Here is an 8,324-nt window from a genome sequence, read left to right as displayed (position 1 = left end):
TTTTGTGTTTTTCCTACATCTATGAGTTTTTAAGGACACAGTTGCTCTTGGATATTCTTTTAATTTATTATTTTAATTTGAGAGAGCGAGAGAGCTCCCATCCACTGGTTCAGTCCCTGATGGCCTGGCTAAAGTGGAGCCCAGAACACTATCCAGGTCTCCACGTGAGAGGGAGGAGCTCCAGTACTTGGGCCCTATTTGCTGCCTCTCAGGATCTTCATTAGCAAGAAGCTGGAATCAAGAGCTGGAGCTAGGTACTGAATCCAGACACACCAGGGTGGGTCATGGACATCTTCACTACGCTACATGCTTGATCTCTGCATGTAACTTTTTTTTTTTTTTTTTTTTTTTTGACAGGACAGAGTGGGCAGTGAGAGAGAGACAGAGATAGAGAGAAAGGTCTTCCTTTTTCCGTTGGTTCACCCCCAAATGGCTGCTGCGGCTGGCGCACCGCGCTGATCCGAAGGCAGGAGCCAGATGCTTCTCCTGGTCTCCCATGCCGGTGCAGGACCCAAGGACTTGGGCCAGCCTCCACTGCACTCCCGGGCCACAGCAGAGAGCTAGACTGGAAGAGGAGCCTCCGAGACAGAATCCGGCACCCCATCGGGGACTAGAACTCAGTGTGCCGGTGCTGCAAGGTGGAGGATTAGCCTATTGAGCCGCGGCGCCGGCCTCTGCATGTAACTTAAAAAAATATCTTTATTTATTGGAAACAGAATTAGAGGGAGAGAAAGATTTTCCATCTGCCTGCTGGTTCACTGCCCAGATGGCTACAACTGCCAGGACTGGGCCAGGCAGAAGTCAAGAGCTTCACCTGGGTCTCCCATATTGGTGGCAGGGGCGCCAACACTTGGGCCATTTTCCATTGCTTTTCCCAGGTCATTAATAGGGAGCTGGGTAGGAAGTGGAGCACACAGGACTAGAATAGGCACCCATATTGGATACTGGTATTGTTGGTGGCATCTTTACCTGCTATGCCACAACGCTGGCCGCCCCTCCCCCCCGCTATTATTTTAATCATTGATTTTAAGAAATACCGAGTCTATAATATGTGCTTGTCTCAGTTGATTGGACAGTGGGATGATGTTTCTCTTAGATTTGCATATAGTTCACAGAAGAGAATGAAAAAGATAGCAATGCGTAAGAAAAGCCTGAATCTCCAAAACTACATCTTTGCTTGCCATGCAGGCAGTAATAACCTCATTTTAAAAGTTTATTATAGTTCATAAGTTATTTTTACAACTTTTAATTCGTGGTGGATTTCTGATTTCACATCGGAAGGTTTTGAGTTTTATTAGAAGTCATGGTCGTTAACCTGTGCGGTTGAGTTTCTTATCAGTAACAAAGGACACACACAATCTGCCCTTTGGGTTATTTTGAGAACTAAATGAAATAGAATATTAAAATAAAACATATACCAAGTGGCTTCATCCCTACTCCCTTCATCCCTACTCCCAGGCTGATTCTTCATCTGTGGCGACGGTGTGATTCCTGCCTGCTAGTATGCTGTGAAAAATCCCTCAACAAATATTTAGATACATGGATAGAATTTGTGGTTAAATGTTTATCTTTGTTAGCTGTTGAGATTAGAAGTTTCCCTTCAATAAAGAGACAGGGATGTGGAAGGGCCTCCGGAGCAGACGCTTGTTCTGTTTTACTTAGGATTTTGCCCTTGGGAGATTACTTGACATCTGTGTAGAGGGCCTGTGGGATCTCGCCAACATTTCATGAAGGCAGAGGGAAGTAGATCGCAACAGATACATCTGACTCTTCCTAACAGCGCCTCTTTGCACGATGGGCGCAGACACTCGCTCGAGGTGCAGATGAACGTGCAGGGAGTTTCCCATCAACCCTTTCGGTTTGCCTAGTCCTCCTCACAGCGCCTCCCACAATGCTCCACGGCTCCCTCCTCACGTGATGGAGGCGGATCCGCCCGACCGGAGACAAACGATGCGCAGTTTAGGTGGCGGGGATTACTACGTTTTCCTTCCACCTCCCCAACTCCCGGGCTTGCGTAATCTCGCGTGATCTTGGGAGTATCTTCTCGCGAGATCTGGGTCGGGATCCCTCCAGGTCCGCCTCCGTGGTGAGGAGGAGGAGGAGAAAAAGGAGGAGGCGGAGGGAGGAGGAGGAGGAGGCCCCGTCGCGGCCTTCGCCGCCGCCAACGGGGCTGTCCCTGTAGCTCCCGATGGAGTTTGAGGCCGTGAAACCGCCGCCGAGCTCTGCCCCGGCGAGACGAGGCGCCTCCGTCGCCGAGCCGCGCCGTCGCGGGGCTCCCGGGAGCGGCCCTTAGCGACCCCGCCCGGGCCCCCTCAGGTAGGGCGGGGCGGGCACGATGCGGCTCGGGCCCCGGACCGGGTGCCCGGTTCCCCGCTGCCGGGCCGGGAGCCTCGTCCCTGCCGGGAGGCCTGTGCGCTGTCGCCGCCGGCGCCCCGAGGGCTGGGGACCTGAGGGCCGCACCTGACACTCGGACGGAACCCGCGGCCTAGGGAGGCCCCTCTGTCGGGTAGGGCTGTTTTCGATGCGGAGCGACTGGCTCCAATGGCCACCTTCCTTCGACACTGGCCGAGGGGCCGCCTCTGACCCCCGCGGAACCCACCCGAGCCAAGGCCAGGCTTCCCTCTCCGCGCTCTGCACCGGCCGGGGAGAGAGGCTTTGGTCCTCGGAACGAAGTCTTCTCTTAGCTTTCGGGCTTTCCGCCCCGGGGCTGCTAGAGACCCTGGCCGCAGGGATGGTGGAGGCGATCGGAGTGGCAGCTAGGGACCCCGGCCAGACAATGCCCCGGGAGAGCGGCGCCCCGTCCCCGGGGGAGACGGCCGGCCCGGAGCGGCTGCTCGCTCGGGGGATGTGACTGGAGCAGTGGCACGAACACAGCCAGGCGGCCCTGCCCTGGCTTTCTGCTCTCCCTCTTTGCCTTCTCCTTCTTGGGGAAGCCTCTTGAGGAGCTTCTTCCACCATCTTAGAAGAATGGTAGAAAGCATCTTTGTTTCTCAGGCTACCAGCTCTACTTTTCCCTGCGCTGAGCGCCCAGGAAGGAAGGAGCTGTCATTTCCACCCTTCGGATCCCAGGGGAAGGGGGTCAGGCCCCGGCGGATGCGACCTGCACACCACAATAGTCTCCCGTCCTCACTGACAAAGTGCAGCGAACCCAGTGGTTCCCAGCCCGTGTTGTATTTCCATAACTACCTGGCTCCCCTTCTTCCCTGATTCCTACTCGTCATCCTCATCAGTTCCCTTGTTTTTAATTTCTGCTGCTCTCCGCCACCCCCTGGGATGAGAATGATTTTGTGTTCCCAGTGAAGTGCTTAAGCAATCTAAGCAATCTTTTTCAGTTTTGTTTTTTTGGGGGGGGGGGGGGCGGAGGTGGTGGTGGTCAAAGTTCCAATAAGAACTTTTTGATCAGGTGGAGAAAGCTAATGTTGCTACACCAAAGCGATAGAATTTTACCGGAAAACAAAAGAAAGCATGTTTTACTTAGATGGTGCATATTATGGTTCAATGTATAGACTTAGTTAAGACTTTCTGAATCGTTGAGAATGGTGTGTGGATTCTCTTGTCCTCTTTTATCTGGTTGAAGAGCTACACCACTCTGCTAACCTCAGGTCCCTGCCTTCATATTGTTTACTTCCACATTCATTGCTTGAAGAAACAGAGCCATTACATCCTGTTAAAGATTGTTTTTCAACGTTTCCATTTTTGTTGATTTGGAGATGAGATGAGTGTTTTCCACATTTGGGAGTTTGAAAAATGGCTAGAAGCACAAAATGTTAAGCATATATTAGTCATGTTTAGATGATCAAATGTTATTGTTCAACCAAGTTTTTATTCTGTGAGAATTTCACTGCAGTGGTGTCCACGAGTGGATCCTTTTCAGTCACTTCTGATGTGGTATTGTGTTAACCTGACAGGAAGACTGACATCCTTTGTTCATGTTTTCATTAATTCACTTTCTGCTTTTCTGATTTGCTGTCTTGTAGTTTGAAACTAGTCAACAGAAGTTCTTTCGGCAGTGCATTTGCCTTTACATTCAGAACTTTATATTCAAAAACAGAACTTCTCTATTATATGCAACAGCTAACAATGCTAAATAACAACAAGGTCAAAATAAGTAATTGCTTATCATGTTGGTTGAGATAGATTGGAGTTTAACTTTCTAGTGATAGAACAGGGAAACTTAGTCAAAAAAAAGCTATCTGAACGTTAAAAATAAATTTATATTTTGCACCCAGTTTCAATGAATATTGTAAGTTTTGTGATTATGACCAGGTTCTTCTAATTTGACAGCCTTCTTAAGTGTGTTTTACCTCAAAATTCTTAAGAATTTGTATTGTGTATTACTTTATATTCTTAATTACATTTTTTATTTGTATAAGTGGAACAAAGTTCATTTATCTCATACATAGAGTTTTCAGAACATAGTGACACTTCTCACCCCATTACTTTATATTCTTAAGTACTCTACTGTTGCACTGTCCAATGTTAGCAAATAGCCATGTGTGGCAGTTGAAGACTTGAAATGTTGCTAGTGTGAATCCAGATATGCTGTAAGTGCAAAATATACACCAGAGTTTGAAGACTTAGTACAAAGCAACTTTTATATCAATTTTTATTTTGGTTACATGTTGAGATGATATTTTGATTAAATTGGATTAACGAAAATATGTTATTTCATCTATTTTCTATTTTAACTTTACTGTAAGAAAATTTTAAATTACTTGCACTAGATTTGAATTGGACTTTGCTGTCTTAGAGCAGCACTACTCTTCCAAGTAAAAAATTAATAAAAGTAGACCTATGAAAACCAAAAACTTGCTGATAGAATTCTCTTGTAATCAGAATAGTCAAAGGACTAAAAGGTTTGGTAATGAGATGATAAAGTTATGCAGAAGCCCTTTAAAAATCACTGTGTTTCAAGCCTACACATCACTAACGAAGCAAAACTTTATTATATTAATTAGAATAGAAGGTTGTTCCATTATTTCCCTGTAAGAATGCATTGATGGTTGTGTCTCATACTTATTTTTAAAAAACTGAGTTCCATTCCATCATATATTTGAGAAGTAAAACTTCCGTAATATGTATTTCATAACTACCACCCAAGTCATGTGTAATAGCAGTGTTAAAAGTTGTAATTCAGTTCCTTTTTCTTCCATCCTTTTGATATGTTAGGATGCTGTTTTAGAGCTTACAGATTGTTTCTGATGTTTTTGTTTGTTTGTTTTTTTTAGATTAAGATCTGAATTGTACTTAGATCATTTAAATATTCAGTCCATAGCTATTTTTCAGTTTTCTGAATTGAGAAGTACTGTTACAGTCCATTTTAGTAGCTCATTATGTTCCTCATGTAGGTTAACTAGAATGGAAACAATGATTATTTTGATTAACAGACCTGAGTCCCTAATGTTTACATTTTTATAGAGAATTGTAAAAGAATACCATGTATTTCCACACGTGTGTGTGCTTTACAGTGAAAGAGGCATAAACTTTACTCTGGTGTTTGAAAATCAAGTGCATTGTCCTGAATTGTCTGCATAATATGGTGGACTAATAACAGAAAATGAAAGTACTTAGCTGCTATGCAGCTTGCTCTTATTAAGCAGTTTGTAATTTGCATCATATGAGAGATGCCTATTACTCTTCCTGTTTTGTGAGTTAGCACTCAACCAGGAACTTATGTCCTGAAAAATTACTTGAGTGAAAAATCTGTGTAATCTCTCCCCTCTAATTTAGCATTTCTCACTCCTTTGCGTTATTGTCCTCTAGTTTTAAAAAAGAATTCTTAACATTAGGTAATACAACAATTGGAATGTTTTTTTAAGTAGTCCTTTTAGGTATCTAGAGTTGTAGATTTTAAATCTATGTTATTTCATTTCGAAGTGCTTCTGGAGTATATGAGGATACTTCAGAAAGTTCGTGGAAGAATGGAATTAAAAGGTAAAGTGGGCAGGCTTGGCCTTGGGGTTAAGACGCCCATGCCCCAGATTGGAGGGCCTGGGCTGGACTGCTGGCTGTGCCCCAGCTTCCTGCCCCTGCAGACCCTAGAAGGCAGTGGCGATGGCTCAAGTCCTAGATTGGTGCAGCACACATGGGAGACCCAGATTGAGTTCCCAGTGCCTGGTTCCAGCCACAGCTGTTGCAAGCATTTGAGGAGTTAACCAGAGAATGGGAGCGCTCTTTCCCTCTTTATCTGGCTCTCATTTAAATTTAAAAAAAAACTTTTAAGATTCTTTTTTATGATGCAAATTATTTTTAAAAAAATCCATCTTTTTTTAATAATATGCATTCTCATGAACTTTTTTTTTTTTTTAAGGAAAAGATTTATTTATTTGAAAGAGGTACAGAGAGGCAGAGGCAGAGAGAGGGAGAGACCTCTTCCATCTGCTGGTCACTCCCCAGTTGGCCACAATGGCGAGAACTTCTGCATCTCTCATGCAGGTGCAGGGGCCAAGGACTTGGATCATCTTCCACTGCTTTCCCAGGCCATAGCAGAGAGCAGGATCAGAAGTGGAGCAGCCAGGACTGCAACTGGCGCTCACGTGGGATGCTGGCACTGCAGGTGGCGGCTTTACCCTGCCACGCCACAGCAGCGGCCACATCCTGTGAACTTTTTGAAGATTGCTTGTATGTAGCAGGATTTTAGTATTAACATAGCAATGTAGACTTCCATACAAATGGGTTAGTATAAGATGTGTTACATTAGAAGTTTAAAACATAAATATGTGTTTTGGCTCTCTGTTTTTTATAATTTATTTAATAAACTATAAAGATAATAGAGTATTATGATTTTTAGTAGTCACAAAAATGTTTTTATTAAACATTTTAATGGACTGTATGGTTCCTTCTTTTAGATAAATTTTATTCTATTTTAATTAATTCCTTTATACTAATTGAAGAATCTACAGTTCATTGGTAACAGTACTGAACATTTTTTAAAAATCAAAACATTTCTTATATCTGATTATGTAAGTATAGTTCAGAATTGATATATAGCAGGAGGAAATTTGGCAGTTATTGCAAAAATTTTATTTTTTTCAAAGATTTACTTATTTGAAAATTAGAGAATGGGGCTGGCACTGTGGCATAGCGGGTAAAGCCACCACCTGCAGTGCCAGCATCCCATATGGGCACCGGTTCGAGTCTTGGCTGCTCCACTTCCAATCCAGTTCTCTGCTATGGCCTGGGAAAGCAGTAGAAGATGGTCCAAGTCCTTGGGCCCCTGCACCTGAGTGAGAGACCCGGAAGAAGCTCCTGGCTCCTGGCTTTGGATTGGCCCAGCTCTGGCTGTTGCAGCCATCTCTAGAGTGAACCAGCGGATGGAAGACTCTCTCCCTCCCTCTCTCTCTCTCTGCTTCTCTGTAACTCTGCATTTCAAATAAATAAATAAATCTTAAAAAAAAGTTAGAAGGAGAGACAGAAGTTTCATCAGCTGGTTTACTCTCCAAATGGCTACAGTGACTTGGACTGGGCCAGGCCAAAGCCAGGAGACAGGAGCTTCTTCCTGGTCTCTCCCACAGTGGGTGGCAGGGGCCCAAGGACTTGGGCCATCTTCTGCTGCTTTCCCGGGTGCTTCAGCAGGGAGCAGCCAGAACTTGAACTGGCACCCATGTGGGATGATGGTGCTACAGGCGGTAGTTTCCCTGCAAAAATTATGTCAGAGCTTTTTGTTTATATTTTAAAGGTATTAGTTCAGTTTCTGGTAGAGATAAATGTTTTCAGCATTAGTATATCAAAAGTTCTGGTGATCTAATACATAGACCACATAAAGGCTACTGTAACAAAGATATTAAGTATATTCTGGAATACTATAGTTGAAACATTTTAAAACTATGTAGTAGGTGGAAATATCAAAGATTAGCATTTTTTCAGTTTAACTGAAACTTTGAATGACTTACCCACTAATGAATTCTGTCTAAGGCATTTCAGGATGATGGTTGAGAACTAAGGAAAGAGTATTTGCTCTTAGTTTCCTATTTCCCAGTGGCCAGGTATCCACTAACCCAGAATTAACATTTCCACACAGGTGACCATTATGAAAAAATATATTAACTTGAATTATTAACTAATTGGGCTCTTGGTAGTAGAATTCCGTCTTCCTCAAAGACTACAACATAGAAAATTGAACATTAAATATGTTAGTTTTAGAATTCACCTGTTTAGTGCTCACCTCTAATGTTGCAAGCAAATTGACTAGCTTTTAATTGATGACTTTAATCAGTGGGACAATGTGAAGGTGAAAGGTATAAACTAATTTGTAGCATGCAAGATTTCACTTGTTTGAAAATAGAGATATTGGACACTTTGCATTAGAGCTGTTTGAGAAAAAG

The 8,324-nt window shown here is 43.7% G+C and overlaps 1 protein-coding gene across 6 annotated transcripts in view; it reads left to right on the top strand.

The window, feature by feature from the left end:
* Positions 1-1,916: 1,916 nt before the first annotated feature.
* RC3H2 (ring finger and CCCH-type domains 2) overlaps positions 1,917-8,324 on the top strand; it is a 63,797-nt gene continuing 57,389 nt past the window's right edge. For 3 of the 6 annotated variants that reach the window (XM_008273357.4, XM_008273358.4, XM_008273355.4), the window contains exon 1: positions 1,919-2,316. The gene's annotated coding sequence lies outside the window, so the exon portion shown is untranslated. Of the gene's footprint in view, positions 2,317-5,877; positions 5,935-8,324 lie in introns of all 6 variants that reach the window. The other 3 variants (XM_089302201.1, XM_017350094.3, XM_070056510.2) reach the window with 3 other exon arrangements.

This window comes from Oryctolagus cuniculus, chromosome 1 (genome assembly GCF_051225735.1).
Source record: "Oryctolagus cuniculus isolate XC-2025 breed Fujian yellow rabbit chromosome 1, ASM5122573v1, whole genome shotgun sequence".
NCBI lineage: Eukaryota > Metazoa > Chordata > Mammalia > Lagomorpha > Leporidae > Oryctolagus > Oryctolagus cuniculus.
Note: the sequence above shows the minus strand (reverse complement) of the source record. Positions and strands in the feature narration are given on the sequence as shown.